The 14,791-nt window shown below is 34.2% G+C and overlaps 1 protein-coding gene across 3 annotated transcripts in view; it reads left to right on the top strand.

The window, feature by feature from the left end:
• Positions 1-1,419: 1,419 nt before the first annotated feature.
• The window catches only part of LOC121736785 (paired box protein Pax-5), an 86,168-nt gene continuing 72,796 nt past the window's right edge, over positions 1,420-14,791 (top strand). For all 3 annotated transcript variants that reach the window (XM_042128171.1, XM_042128172.1, XM_042128170.1), the window contains exon 1: positions 1,420-1,507. The gene's annotated coding sequence lies outside the window, so the exon portion shown is untranslated. The remainder of the gene's footprint in view (positions 1,508-14,791) is intronic.

Raw genomic sequence — 14,791 nt, 5'->3', positions numbered from 1 at the left:
AAAGGTGTACTGTTCCCGTAGGATATTGTAATTACAAATTTTTAATTTAAAGTCGTTGTAGTAATCAAAATTACTGCAAATATTATTAATTGTTATCATACCAGTAATTTTGATAAGGAATATTATATTACATTCTATATGCCGATACATTATAAATTTAAATAGCTTATTAATTGGGACAAGCATAGTTTTGGAGAACAAAAATATGATTTTAAATAACATAATCGCAATACAGACTAATAATTTTACCTTGATAGTTACATAAAAGCAATCTTTGGTAATTCTGTTCGACTTTATTATCAATTAAAGCAACAATTAAGAGTTACTCACAGTATCAGTTGCAGTAATCGGGTTTAAACTTTACTGGTCATAATTCTTTGTAGTACCTACGTCGCATACTATTCATGTTTTAAGGCTAAATAGACAGTATTACAACATGACAAGCCAATTTTATACGTGGGAGAGCCATGCTTCAGCACGAATGGGCCGGCTCGACCGGAGAAATACCACCAGTAAGTGAGTTTACCGGAGGCCCAATCCCTACCCTCCCCTATTCCCTTCTCTACCCTCCCCTATTACCCTATTCCCTCTTAAAAGGCCGGCAACGCACTTGCAGCTCTTCTGATGCTGCGAGTGTCCATGGGCGACGGAAGTTGCTTTCCATTAGGTGACCCGTTTGCTCGTTTGCCCCCTTATTTCATAAAAAAATGCGATGTTTTTTTAATTAGTAATTCAAAATTGAACTTTAAAGACATTTAATTGAGGCTTGGTTGCTATCCCAATTTTAGATTGCTTATTTAAAAGTGCATTACATCTCCTTGCCAAGATGACATGTGAATCGACCTTAAATGATATCTGGAAGTGGTAATGTGGTCAGAGGACTTACATATTATACACCACATGCAAAATTATATTTGGATGACTTTTACAGGCGTAAGTATGAAAAAGCTGTCGCTCAGTAGAGACTGTATTATATTCTGACGCCGGTTATAATTTAGTTTTATTTATTGAGAATAATTTTTTAATCTATTGAAATATATTATGTGAATAAAAAATGTTTTTTTTTTACTTTTTGTGCAAAGTTCACGATATTGGTGCGGTTTTCGAAGAAAGTTAAAAATCAAAAGTAACTCTTTCAGCTTTGCCTGCTGCCGTTTTTACAGTAACTCGCCACTTAAGCGATAATGTGACTCTAGTATTATCATTAATATTCCAGGTTGCACAGTGATAACTATGAAATGATCTGAAGATGTTTTATAATAAAAGTTGTCAACATATCAGCCGCAATCACAAAATTTGAACATAATGACGGTTTTCCGTTCAGTAAATACACGTTTACATAAGGACGGCTGTGTGCGTGTGCGCCCGCGCAGGAGGCTTGTTCCACTCAGCCGCATTTGAGTGCCGCCGGCCGAGCGACGCGCACGCGAGTGTTGTGTAGTGACAGACAAACAGACAAGTTCAGTTCTATATATAGCTCTAAAAGAAGTGCAAAAGTTCGCTTGAGGTATGTTGTTTTCTGTAATTTGTAGGTTTAAAACGCCTGAAATGTTGTTGTAGTTTTTTTTCAGCAAAGGATTTTCATTATTCGATAATAATATATACATGCGTTTATAAGTATAGATGTGTTAAGTATAAATTATAGGTATTATAAAGGTAAGATTTAAGTATAAAATTACCAAACAATTAATCACTATTATTTTGTAGAGGCAGAGTTTACAAGTCCATGCGCAGGTTTTTGTACGAAATAAGTATTTATGTGAAACCACTACCAGTAACAATAGATTTCAGTTTTATCGTTGTCGGAAAATCCTTTACCACCTGTTTTTTCCGATAAGAACCAGGTAGTTAGCATTTTAAGATATTTAAATTCTATTTTTAACAAGTTCTAATGACTGTTCAGCTATTTCTAGCTCTGAAATCATTATTGTCACAGTATTTGAACGATAGAGTTAATGGTGGTATATTTGGGCTATGGTTTAATACAATGGCGACTCTACTAGTGCCAGCTAGTAGCTAGCTCTATACTTCCGGCAAACGTTGTTTTGCCATATTATGTTATCCCATATATATGTTGGGTATTTTCAGACCTAGCCGATACCGTTTTGGGGAGAGTTTGGCAAACATTACTAAACTACAAATATTTATTTTTATGTAAGAGCTTTGTACGTGACTCATCTCTTGCTTCCGACTTTAGTGTCTTAAGTTAAAAATAAGTCTTAATTGAATCTACATAGAGTATACCTACCTCTACGGATTGTTATGAAAGTAATAAAATACCGTCGCGTCTTAACTTACGCATGCGCGTACGCATAAAATAGTTTTCTCTATAAAACTACTAGATGTTTCCCCGCAACTCCGCATTTGCTATAATTAATCCTACTGGAACCATGCACTTTTCTTGCAGTAAAAAGTAGCCTATATCCTTTCCCCGTGTCTCCGATTTTATCAAGTTCGGCTTAGTCTATTTATTCGATGCGAGCCTTTCCTCTCTATAACATTAGCTAAGACTAGAATACACAATTTATTTATTCAAACTACGACCAATCAGGTGTAATAATTGCTCATTTCCGATGACGTTTTTCGATAAGTGAATCTTATTTCCTAGGAAATTGGCTAGCCTAGGCTACCAGGAAATTTAAGCAAAGTCTAGCATTTGCGTTCACGTTTCCGACTTTGTTAATATTTGGTTCTTAAATTATTTTGCTTGTTTAGTTTTTATAGACTGAAGGATTTGCCGCCAAAAACAATAACTTTTGACACAAGCAGTATTGATCAGACAGGGTAAAGTTTGGGAACCTATAAAAGGAGCTATGGTATGAAAGTTTTAAAAACCACAAAGAGTATTTTTTTTATATGAATCAGGTGTCTAAATATACAGGATTATTATTCCTTTTCTCTGCAATTCAGAAATAGCATCTAGTGGACCTAAATAACAATGATAAGTATATTTGTTTCTTTTCAAACTACAAAATTTATGGAATTCAAAATTATAATATTTTAAAAACTTAAGCACTGCCACTTAATGACTGAGTCTGACGACTGATTTTTTTTAAATTTAAAACGATTAAAACATTAATAACAAAGTTTAAAATTGATTACACCAGAACAATGGAGGATCGTTTAAAACCATTAGATTGTTAATTTCATCTGTCAATGAGCAAATTATAAATTGATTTGTTTATCACTTTACGCGTGTTAAGCTTATTTGACTGAAAATTTGACCATGAGGTACTAAAACAAAATAAAATTGAGACTTATAATTTGCTTTAATAAAAGAAATAGTACAGGGATGTTAAAATTGTAAATTGGTCAGGTTGCTAATAACTTAATATTTTTTCATTTTCAAGCTTTAATGGCAAGAATAAAATTTGAGTAGTAACACTACAGCTAAGTACATCTAGCGTTGTATTTTGTATATTACATATTATTGTATTTTGAACACTGCCTCTACAACGAATGTTTTTGCGAAATGAAATTTTGGTTCTAGACAGCTCACAGCATAGTATGTTATAAGAATTTCAAAGATTCAAAGAGCAAAATATTAACGTCGGAAAAGTATGTTTTTTGCACAAGTGCTTGCGACGGAAAAGTTGTTTTCTTTACGACAAAGAAGTAGCAAGTGAATTTCTTCCCAAGTTAGACATTACTTAATTACATAATAAAAGTATTGCAGACGTTACGTGGTTGCCGTGTGTGAACCATTGTGGAGAGGTCTAGGTTGCTCATTGTTGCTGGTTCCCATGCCGTTACCGGCTAACCTCTAAAACTTCTTCCGAAGGATTATCCGATGTTTTGTCTGTAGTAAAGCTTAGTGGTTGGAAAAGTAATTAGCAGGCGGGTGAGTGGTTGATGGAGTAATTAAGCAGCAATATTAGTCGTTGATAACGCTATTTGCTAGAAATGTGTTTTCCAGATATGGAAAAAATGGTTGAAAATTGGGTGAGAGAAACAGTTTATTTTATTATTAGTTTATTATAATTTGGGTGGACCATATTTATATATTATATACGTATTTCATTTGGGAAATAGTGGCCAGAGAAGTAGCTTTTAGTGTGACATTATAAAGGCTTATGATTACATGATAAAAATCACAAGATATTTTGTTTTGAACGAATGTCTTGTAATCCTTGAAAACTTAACACTCTGGTAAATTATTTTGAACATTACAAGTACATAATTATTGCGAACTGACTTATTAGTAAATTGAGTTATTATTTATTACTCAATTAGGCATACTTCTAGCATATAAATTACATCCTCGCACATATATAAATAGAATCTGCTTCCATAAGATACGCCTACATCATTACCCAATGTTTTTATTTTTTTTATTTTTTTACTATCCGAAATATGAACATTTTTTTAAAAACTAAAAAAATAACATAAACTTTAGTTTTACAAAGAACTTTTTTATAATCTTGTATTAAGTACCAATTGGAACTTTTTAATGAAACAATAAAATCATATCTGTATAACATTTTTTTATAGCCATTCTTACAGAGCATTTACACTACTTATATACTACATTACTATACTATTACATAATATATTTTCTATATATCTAATCTTACTTTTAATATTGTTTTTTTGGCATGCTGCTCCGTATGCCATTTGGCAAAGGCCTCATCCAACCTCCTCCATTCAATTCTGTCCCTGGCTACTCTACTCCCGCTATAAGTTTAAAGTCATCAGCCCATCTTTTGTTTTGTCTTCCTCTTTGTCTTTTGCCGTTTCTAGGGTACCATTCTGTGACATTTTTACTCCATTTGTCTGTATAACATTAGACAGTATTAAATGATTTGATATTCATCATCATCACTCAATCAAGCCATGTTTAAGTGTCGAAGCGACAGGCAGTCGGCACCTTTCGTTCACTTTTTGTCGGTAAAAAAGCGACAGAAAAACGACAATAGAGCGACAACACTTTCTAAACGCTTGATAAACGGAATACGCAATCGGCTAGCGAAATTCCGTATTGTTTGTTATAAAACGTATCAATTTTGTAAAGTGTGAGCATTAGCTTATGGTAAAAAACCTATGTCGAAATAATTTCTCCTCCTTCTTCGAAGTCGCTTAAAATGCAATGTAATGAAGAATAAGACACTTTTGGTAGACTAAAAAAGTCTTTTTTTTATCATAACTTAGTACAACGTTTGCGAAATTAATAGACATTTTCAAAACATTATAGTAATAAAATTAAAAAGTTTATAATATTATGTACCTAGCTCTTACTTAGGTAGACCTGTCAGATTTTACAAAAAACTATACTTACCGCTAGTACGGGTACTTGTTCAAATCATCTATTCCAAATTTTCATATGGAAAGCTAGATAAGTAAAATGTACTTAATGTAAAGATGAAAATATGAAAATTGTTACGATGCGTTACATCCCTATTCACTTTTTCTAACTTCGCTGTATAAACTATAAACCTTATAAATTGTACTAGTATTCTAGTTTATTCACTGTCAAATTAAACTAAACTATAATGGTCATAAGAAACGATTACGTTAAACTGTTTGTAGAGCAATAATTTCACGATACCTACGTAATACGGTAGGGCAGTTGCGTAAACTTGTGTACTATCAGCAAAGAACGGACCACTTTAAGATGTAGCTTGAGTGGAGGAAGTTTCAATGTTTTTAACATCTAATTCCTTCGATCGCGGATTCTTGGAAATCTATTGTTATCCTTTTGTTGTCGCGGTCACCGGTGTCCTTGATAGGTTAATCAAATTTAATCACAAACCATTTTAAATTTGACCGAATTTGTTATATTATTTTGACCATTTCAATTAAAATTATATTTTTTAAGATATTATAAGCGTGACATTATAGCGCGCTGTCGTTTGTGCGTTAGATTGAATTGGTTATGAACATAGAAATATATTTTCTTTGTCAACCACCGTCAATAAAATTACTTTACAACCAGAGCGTTGTAGGTAGAGTGAGAATAGACAGAGGTTAAGTGAGAGAAAGAAGTAGCAGTAGATTATTGCAGAGCTATGAATCTGCGCAAAAATGTGCAAAACGTTTTTCGAAAACTTGCCTTTTTGGCCGCATTTTTGGCGATTTATGCCACTGCCTCTTGGCGTAAAGTAGAAAGTTTTGGGCAGTTTTTTTACGGTCTAGAAGCTGTGACGTCAGGCTAGCCAAGTTCAAAAGGCGTAGCGTTCTGCTCGGTCGGTGGTGGTCAATGTCTTGCTCGGTGGCTGCACATGCATGCTTCATGGAAAAGTGAGTCCGTTCCAAAATATGATCGCCGGTTATGTTTGGTGAATGAACTGGCGAAGGCCTCAGCAGTGGGTTTCGTCTGGTAGGCGAAGCGAGGAGTTGGATAGTGGGGGTTGAAGGAACTGAAGGTTGATCGCCAATGCGGATGGTCATGGGCAGAGTACCATATTGTGAAGGGCAGTAAGAATATCTCAGATAACTGATAAGGTACATGTTGCTGTCTATTCCTATGAGCATGCGTCAAGTTTGTAGATGTCCTATTTCTAAGAGGAGAAAACTTAATTATACAATGCCTGATTTGAAAAGGCTTCGACGCTATAGTCGTGTATTAGATCTCTACCTTTTTTTTTCTTCTACTGATAGAAAAGTTTCCTTACATATGGAAAAGCTTCATTCCAATAGTAGCTGCATTTTTTTAAATAGTTCAATGATCGGACCTGAACTGAAACGTCAGACTTCTAAACTAAAACGACCGAATTCCTAAACTGAAACGTCAGAAGTCCTGAACTGACACGTCAGAATTGATGTGAGACGAAATTCGTGCACCGTCTCTAGGTCAGTTCGGCACGTGGCTCAGTGAAGCATCCTGCTGAATGTTTGATTCGCTCGATGAGTGCGCGCCGGACAGGCTTCAGGGATCACGATACGCGACGTGGTTCGAGAATGTGATCAGACGCCGAATAAAAAAAGCATTCGTAAGGTGCTTATACCGTTACGCAGAACTATGTTTTGTTCCCACTCCTAGACGTGAAGCGTTGGAGAAGGGTTTAGTCGGTAAACCTCCGACGCCGACCTGGAGAGAGAAGAGCCGGCCATCATAATATAACACCTGATGCGTAATTCCTTCTCCTGGGTGCTCGTACCATCCGACAAACTGATTCTGATGGATTTTTGTTTTTGACGGGTTGCATGAAGTCAGTTGTTGTCTGTCGGGCTTGACTTAATCTCAGGAAATAACGTAGCATTTTTTATTGACAAAAATTAGCATTTCAAAGAAATAGTTATGATAATGCTATCAATATAATTAATCAGTTTAAAGTAGTAACTACCAATAAATAATAAGCCATATTATGTATCCTATTGCTATGCCACTGGGTTCGAAGTTTGTGTGGTAGGCAGACTATTTCATCGGCAAAGCCGCAGGAAAAAAACTAGTTGATTTATATTTCAAACAGTCTTTTTGCTAGACAATGTCCAAGACTTGTTTGTATACAGCCTATATTTGTATATAAACTCACCACTAGTGTCGGGACAAAAAACTAAATGGTTGCGCAAACGGCAACCTCGGAATAATCAGTATAAAAAACTCTTAGTCAACTGACGTCCTCGGTTTTTGTAGGGATGTGCTGATGGTCACCTTTTTGTCACGTCTATTAGGGTCATCCACAAACTGGAGTAGGACGGAGCCCTGAACTTAGCAGCCGATTATAATAATCCATTATAAAACAAAACAAAACAGAATAATCCAAGACATAGTTAAAACACTTATTGAAAAAAAACTTGTTTGTTTTTTGCTCTTTTATTTCTTTTTCTTTGACTTTTTTTGGGATTACTAATGACAGGGTGCATGGATAGATAAATAAACCTGAAAAGACTATCATATAATAATTAAAAGCATTGGAAATTAATTTACCAAAAAAATATTTCTAATAAGATAAAACTTTTGTTTCACATTAACAAATACAATTATATAACTGTATATCATATGATCTACATGAAGCAAAATTCAATTACGTTAAACTTATATTATAATGAATCAATAATTAGTTGTATTGTAACAAAATGAAACCATCGCCGGCGACGAATCGGCCGATTGAATCGTGAGCGACTTGTGAGGTAACGAAACTAGCCAATCCGCTGACGGCTAATTCTATTATAATTAGCTAAAAGATTAGCTGGCTGAGTTGATACACAATATTTTTTTTAAGATAAAAAATTCTTATCGAAGATAGATCCCCTGCATAACTTTGTGGCGGTACCCACAATTCACCTAACATTCCTGCATCGCGCTATCGAAGTTTTCTGAGCGCGTCAGTAGGTATATTATAATGTTACGACAGCTGAAATGTATCACTTGGGCTGACCAAGCATAACACCTCGCTCGGTCGGAAGATCTTCCTTTTCGGCCTCCACGCTTGATAGGAAACTAGTCAAAAGTTAAAAGGCATATTTATATTTTTAAGAAACATAACTCTTTATTTCTTAAAAACATATTATTATAGGCTACTTTACGGAAAGAAACAATATTACATAAATTAATAGACTAGATGACCCTAGAATGATAATGATGAACTTGGTACCTCTCGCCTCCTAATACAAACCTTCCCTGGCCCCTTAGAAAAAATATCTTTCGTTAAAAACGAAAACGAAATTCGTTATCAAAATGTATGCGAATTGAATTGAAGTCATCGCTTAATGACATTTCGCTTGCGAATACTAATGTCAAATCCCATACATTTTGATAAAGAATTTCGTCATCGTTTTTAACGCAAGGGACTTTGGCTACGGCCTCTGGACTTCTACGAATATTTCAAGACTAAAATTTACCATATATCGGTTAAGCTATTTTCGAGTTTTAAAGAGACTTAGGGCCTGTTTCACCACTTCTTGATAAGTGCCGAATAGGCTATCCACCACTTAACTTAACAGATGAAGTATGGAGAATCTGTCAAAAAAGCTATGAATGGCCTATTCAACATTTTATCAGAAAGTGGTGAAACAGGCCCTAACAAAATTTAAAATTTATTGTTATTTCTATAGGTAAGTAATAAGCCTAGGACTTAGGACGTAGAGCTTAAGATTCTCTACATCCTAAAGAATCGTGCTTGAGGTTCAATTTGTTGAGTTCCTAAGTAAATTAAGTTCCAACTTACTTAAAATTATTTAAAACTAGCCAAATATATGGTCAGAACGAACCACTATGAGTGCTATATGAATTTAAATGATTCGATAAGCGCCAAGGTCATTGACGTCACAGACTTAGTTGAGTTTTGTTTAATTAACCAACTAATTATACCTGATTTCTTGGCTAATGGCTATACTGAAGTTTGTGAGGAATATTGTTAATTTTTTAAATCTAATTCAACATGCATTGGGCAAATGCTAAGCTTTATACAATGGAAAAAATATGTTGATTTCTCCCCATCTCTCCGGGACCAAAAATTAATATTATGGTTATGATAATAATATACTCATTATATGGAAATAAATTAAATTATGTCATATTGAAAAATACAATCCTTATTTTTAAGATACTTTTAGATTAGTTATAATATTTGCTTTTTTCAGTCTGAAACAGTGCCAAAGTTTACATTTTCCGTCCACATATTTTTTTATTACAATAATTAGGGTCGTCTATGGGCCAGTCGCCCATATCCTTTGTTTGTCTCATTTACCTAATGTTGTCACGTACCAATATTGCATTTTCTCTTAATCTATCTACTGTAAGTCCATCACGCCTTGGACCTTTTAAAATTATACATTATTATACTATTACTATTATCCGTCCACATATGAGTCCTCGGTTTACTTATTATATTTAACTAATTGTTAAATAAAGGGCTTAATATTATATTAAACTATACTAAACTTATTCTAAAACCTTCCCAAAGGGCCATTTATACAATAGTTTACAATTTACAATAAGTGTAAAATAGTATGAGGCAAGGTTAGGCCAAGTTCGCACGGAGGCCAAACAATTGACAACGCTTACTTAGTTTTTTGCAAGCGATTAAGTATTAAACTATATTTTATATTTTTTCATGTTTATAATTTATAAAACTTGATTCTTTAGGTATCAGTTAAAAGTGTTATTTTGGTTCGGCATTGTTGTTACTTTTTAGCTTACTATATTAAATTATATGCCTAAGTACATAATATTTTGATCATACTTGATATATTTTAATGTAATCTTCATATTATTAGGTCTTAAGTTTCATTATAGACGTAATATTAAAGATAATAAATTAATTATACCTACACCTCATAACGAAGCTTATCTTGTAATAAAAATATAATTAAAACGACGAGTAAAAACTTTGGAATTTACATCCTTTCGTAAGGGAAATACATTTTACGCTCCCATTTCCCATGGGCACAATGCGCAGACGCAGACGACAAAATGGCGGCCGTGACGTCACTCCGGAAACGGCTCCGTTTTGAATTTGGAACGGTCGAGCGAGCAATGGCGGAACATCCGGCGAAGACGTTACAATGAGTGCGCCCGGTAAAATTATAAACTGATCATTGTTTATTGATCTCCTACTTTTTAATGATTATTGTTGATCTGTTGCTAGAACAAAGACTTTGACTGAAAAGGTTTTATGTTTATAGAATGTCTACAAAATACTATAGAGACTTCTCTTACTAAACATCATAATATAATATTTTGTTTGCACCTTTCACTGAAAAAAAAGTTATTTTAAAAGCTTTTATTTATCTTGCAAGTTACAATGTGTGTAACTAAACGTGTATATAATTTTAAGAGTTTTAGCTCAATCGGTTGAAGATATCTACTTCAAAATTGAGTTCGAAAATTTTACCCGAACATTTGTGAATTTTACTAGTAATTTTATAAAATGAGTTTTTTAGTTTGAATAAATATAGTGCAGTACAACATTTTTGTCGGTATAATTCAAAATCAGATCAAGTATTTGAACAGTTTGAATTATATTCTGTGTGAACATTGGTAGTAATGGCTGGAAATAGTAAACAGACCGCTAATCGCTGTGGTTTGCGATAGGGATGGGCTGAGTTATCGATAACCGAGTCATTTATATTTCACTAAATGCGTCAAACTTTGTTTTTGTGTGAATTGGAGAATAAAATTATGTTGTTTTTTCCGAAACTCTATATAGGTTCTCCATGTCAAATGTTTATTGAAATCAGTTTCGTGGCGTAGGCGTGAAAGAGTTACAGACAGATTGACAGTCAGACATACATTTAAATTTTTAACACAGGTTTCTTTATGCTTCAGAAAACTATATCAAATATCGATGTAATAAGTCAAAACAATGCATCTTAGTTCTTATGCATGGTTCCTAAGATTTCTGACATAAGTTTATGTATTCTTGGCGCTTTAGATTGGCTAACCTGAAACAGTTAACATGTAATGTCAAAAGGCAGAAACTGAGCATGAGTTAACACATTTCTCCAAAATATAACATTTCAGTTACTCAAAAATTTTAAAACACTTTAATTAACCATATATTTCATTAACAGCGTAATTACAGTGGAATATTTTGCACATTATTCAGATTGTTGTTTCCAGTTAGAAACAAAATATAACGTACAAACCTACAACCATAACTCTTAATTTTTTACTGTTCTATTTAAATATTATTGATTAGCACATATAATATTAAATTTGTTTAATTACATTTTATTCTAAAAACATAATAATTTTCTAACAATATTCAGCTAAAGCTACGCTAACGGGAATTACCAAATGCTACTTCTTAAAAAAATGGCTGATGAAGCCGTTCGTTTTGCGTATTTAAATTTTAGAAAAAAATTGTTGTCAATTCGCTTATAACCTGTATCGAATTAGTATTTTCCATGGTGTGGGCTCCATTTATCCAAGTATTACCAAAATCGATACATAAAAAGTCGACGTGGCACATCACCAATCAATTGAAACAGTGGCTACCACTTTAGAAAACACAATATTGGGTTTCGATCTTATTTATTGCTTTTCTTAATAATTTTATTTGGAACGGAAAATATATAATGATGGTATTATAGTGATGGACTATTTTTAGCCCAGAAATAGGAAATATTTCAATTTGTTGTCTGCAATAAGAATTAGTAGTTAGCTACTCGTAACCGGTTTGTATGGTTAAAGTTTTATTAAGTAATTGTAGATTAATAGACGATCTCTGTGGCTCAGTTGGTGGGCTGTTGGTAGCTCAAGCCGGGTGTCGCGGGTTCGAATCCCGCCGACGGAACAAAAAGTTTTCAAAGTTCCTGGGTCATAGATGTATATTAAAATATATAATATGTATAGTATAAAAGTATTAAATATATTTCCGTTGTCTGGTACCCGTAACACAAGTCCTTCAGGTACTTACCACGGGGCCAGACTGACGTGGTGGGAAGCGTCCATAGATATCCATATCCATACTAATATTATAAATGCGAAGGTGTGTCTGTCTGTCTGTCTGTAACCTCTCCACGCCCAAACCGCTGGACCGATTTTACTGAAATTTGGCATGGAGATACTTTGAGTCCCGGGAAAGGACATAGGATACTTTTTATCCCGGAAAAATGTACGGTTCCCACGCGATAAACGAGTTTTGGCGCAACGGAGTTGCGGGCGTCATCTAGTTATTACTATTAACAAGACTTCAATATCGAAGAATCAGCGTATATTTTCACGTTAGAAGTCTTAAATTTTTTGCCGGCAATACACCTGCAACTCTTCTGGTGTTTCGAGTGTCCATTGGCAACGGTTGTTGCTTTCCATCACCTGACTGGTGATGGAAAGCAACAACCGACTACTTTCATTAAAAAAAAACATTCAATTTAAATTTCAAATATTTTCGTCAATCATCATAGCAATCTGTCTGCATATTTTATAGCCATTTATTATAATCGAAACTTCGTTCAAGTTTATTTCGATGTCCACGCCGCTTCGGGCAAGATCGTTACTGCAACCTGGATCTAGACCAAATTACAGCCTAGGTCTAGGTATCAGACCGCCGGGCTCACTTACATCGTCCTCAGCCCGTTACTGCTCCTGTGACCTAGATAGTGTTTGTTTAAAGTCTAGGCTAGTTAAGAATATGCTGCGCGGTAACAACTCCATTGCTTTAGTTTAGACTTTAGACCATTGAAATAATAATTGCTCAAAATGTTTCTGTAACTTTTAAAAAGACGAAATATATTCCATCATTATTTAAATTAGAAAGTGTGTGTGTGTGTTATTATTTTTACGATAACGTCACTTTTATAAATAAAAATACGTATTAGTAGTATAATAAAATTCAGTTACCTATACCATACACATTATTTATTTATTTATTGTTTTGACTTGCCGCTAGCGGTATGCTTTTTCAATTTTGAAACGATCCATTTTAAAAATGCAGTGCATTGTCTCGTCGCGTTTTAATGTGAAGCGATCCTCATAATCCTTACGACAGCGCTCAGAGACACTAAACTTCAAACATAATTTAACCCGTACGTTAAATTTGTAGTCAAAATATCAAAATCTTCATTTGATTATGTTTAAGTTATTTATATAATTATTATTACTAGCTATCCCGGCAAACGTTTCTTTGCCATATTATAAAGTATTTCGCCCGTATTATTTTATTGAAGTGACTAAATAAGTATGTCACCATGGCAACGTCCATCGCTATCCCGTCGCACACACAATGGTCGCCGTCAGTCTCGAGTTGTAATAATTTACTATTATTTATTCAACAAATGCACTTATCAATGTAAAAAGTACCAAGTAGCCGATTCTCAGACCCACTGAATATGCTTATAAAATTTGGTTAAAATCAGTAAAGCCGTTTCGGAGGAGTACGGTAACTAACATTGTTACACGAGAATTTTATACAGGGTGTAACAAAAATAAGTGATAATACTTTAGGGTATGTATGTGTTCCTTGTAGAGAGTTCACTGTGAAAGTAGCAGCGCTGAAAGACCAAATTTTTTTTTCACTTTTGTATGGGCAAGCGCCCGAACGTCACGAGTTTCCCCATACAAAAGTGAAAAAAAATTTTGGTCTTTCAGCGCTGCTACTTTCACAGTGAACTCTCTATAAGGAACACATACTCACCCTAAAGTATTATCACTTATTTTTGTTACACCTTGTATACCGTATTAGATTTATCTCTGAAAGTGGCAGTTAGTCTTAGTCCAAATCCACTGTGGTTCACTTGTTCTCGAAAATATAAAAATAAGAGCGTGTGTGCCGAGCACACGTATCAGCTAAGTGAAACTTTGTCAAAATCATCGCCTCACTCCGTGACGATATCGCCATGACGCGACCTTGAAATTTTACTATCAACGCGCCTAAAGAAGTTTCATATCAAAAATCGTTCCTTGTATGATGTAGCCGTCAGTTCACAGTACACACGGGGTGACAACAGGTGAGGGCACCAACCCTCACCTTTCCCCTTACAATTATCTCTAATTACTAATGTCTAGGAGAAGGTCTACTAGATAAAAAGTGGTCAAGAAAAAGTGAAAAGTCAATGAGTTTTTAATGAACTTTCTATTTTTCTTTAGTAATACTTCCAGTAAGTATTTTATCTTGATAGTCTTTTACTAAAAAGCAATTCTTCGTCAAACATCTATTTTAACTTTTTGGTCATCATAAGCCTATCAAAGTTAAAAAGATTTGATGGTAAAAACATTTAGTTACAGAATCGTCTACAGACTGTAGAAAAATAGCCTATTAAATAAGTGTAGGCCTTTTCAACCATTTTCAATTGTTATTAGCGCTAAATATAAAAATTATAATAATAAATAATATCTATGGACGTTTCACACCAGGTCAGTCTGGCCCCGTGCTAAGTACCTAAAGGACTTGTGTTACAGGTACCATAC

Source organism: Aricia agestis, chromosome 19 (assembly GCF_905147365.1).
Source record: "Aricia agestis chromosome 19, ilAriAges1.1, whole genome shotgun sequence".
Classification (NCBI taxonomy): domain Eukaryota; kingdom Metazoa; phylum Arthropoda; class Insecta; order Lepidoptera; family Lycaenidae; genus Aricia; species Aricia agestis.
This window is presented reverse-complemented; position numbering and strand designations above follow the sequence as displayed.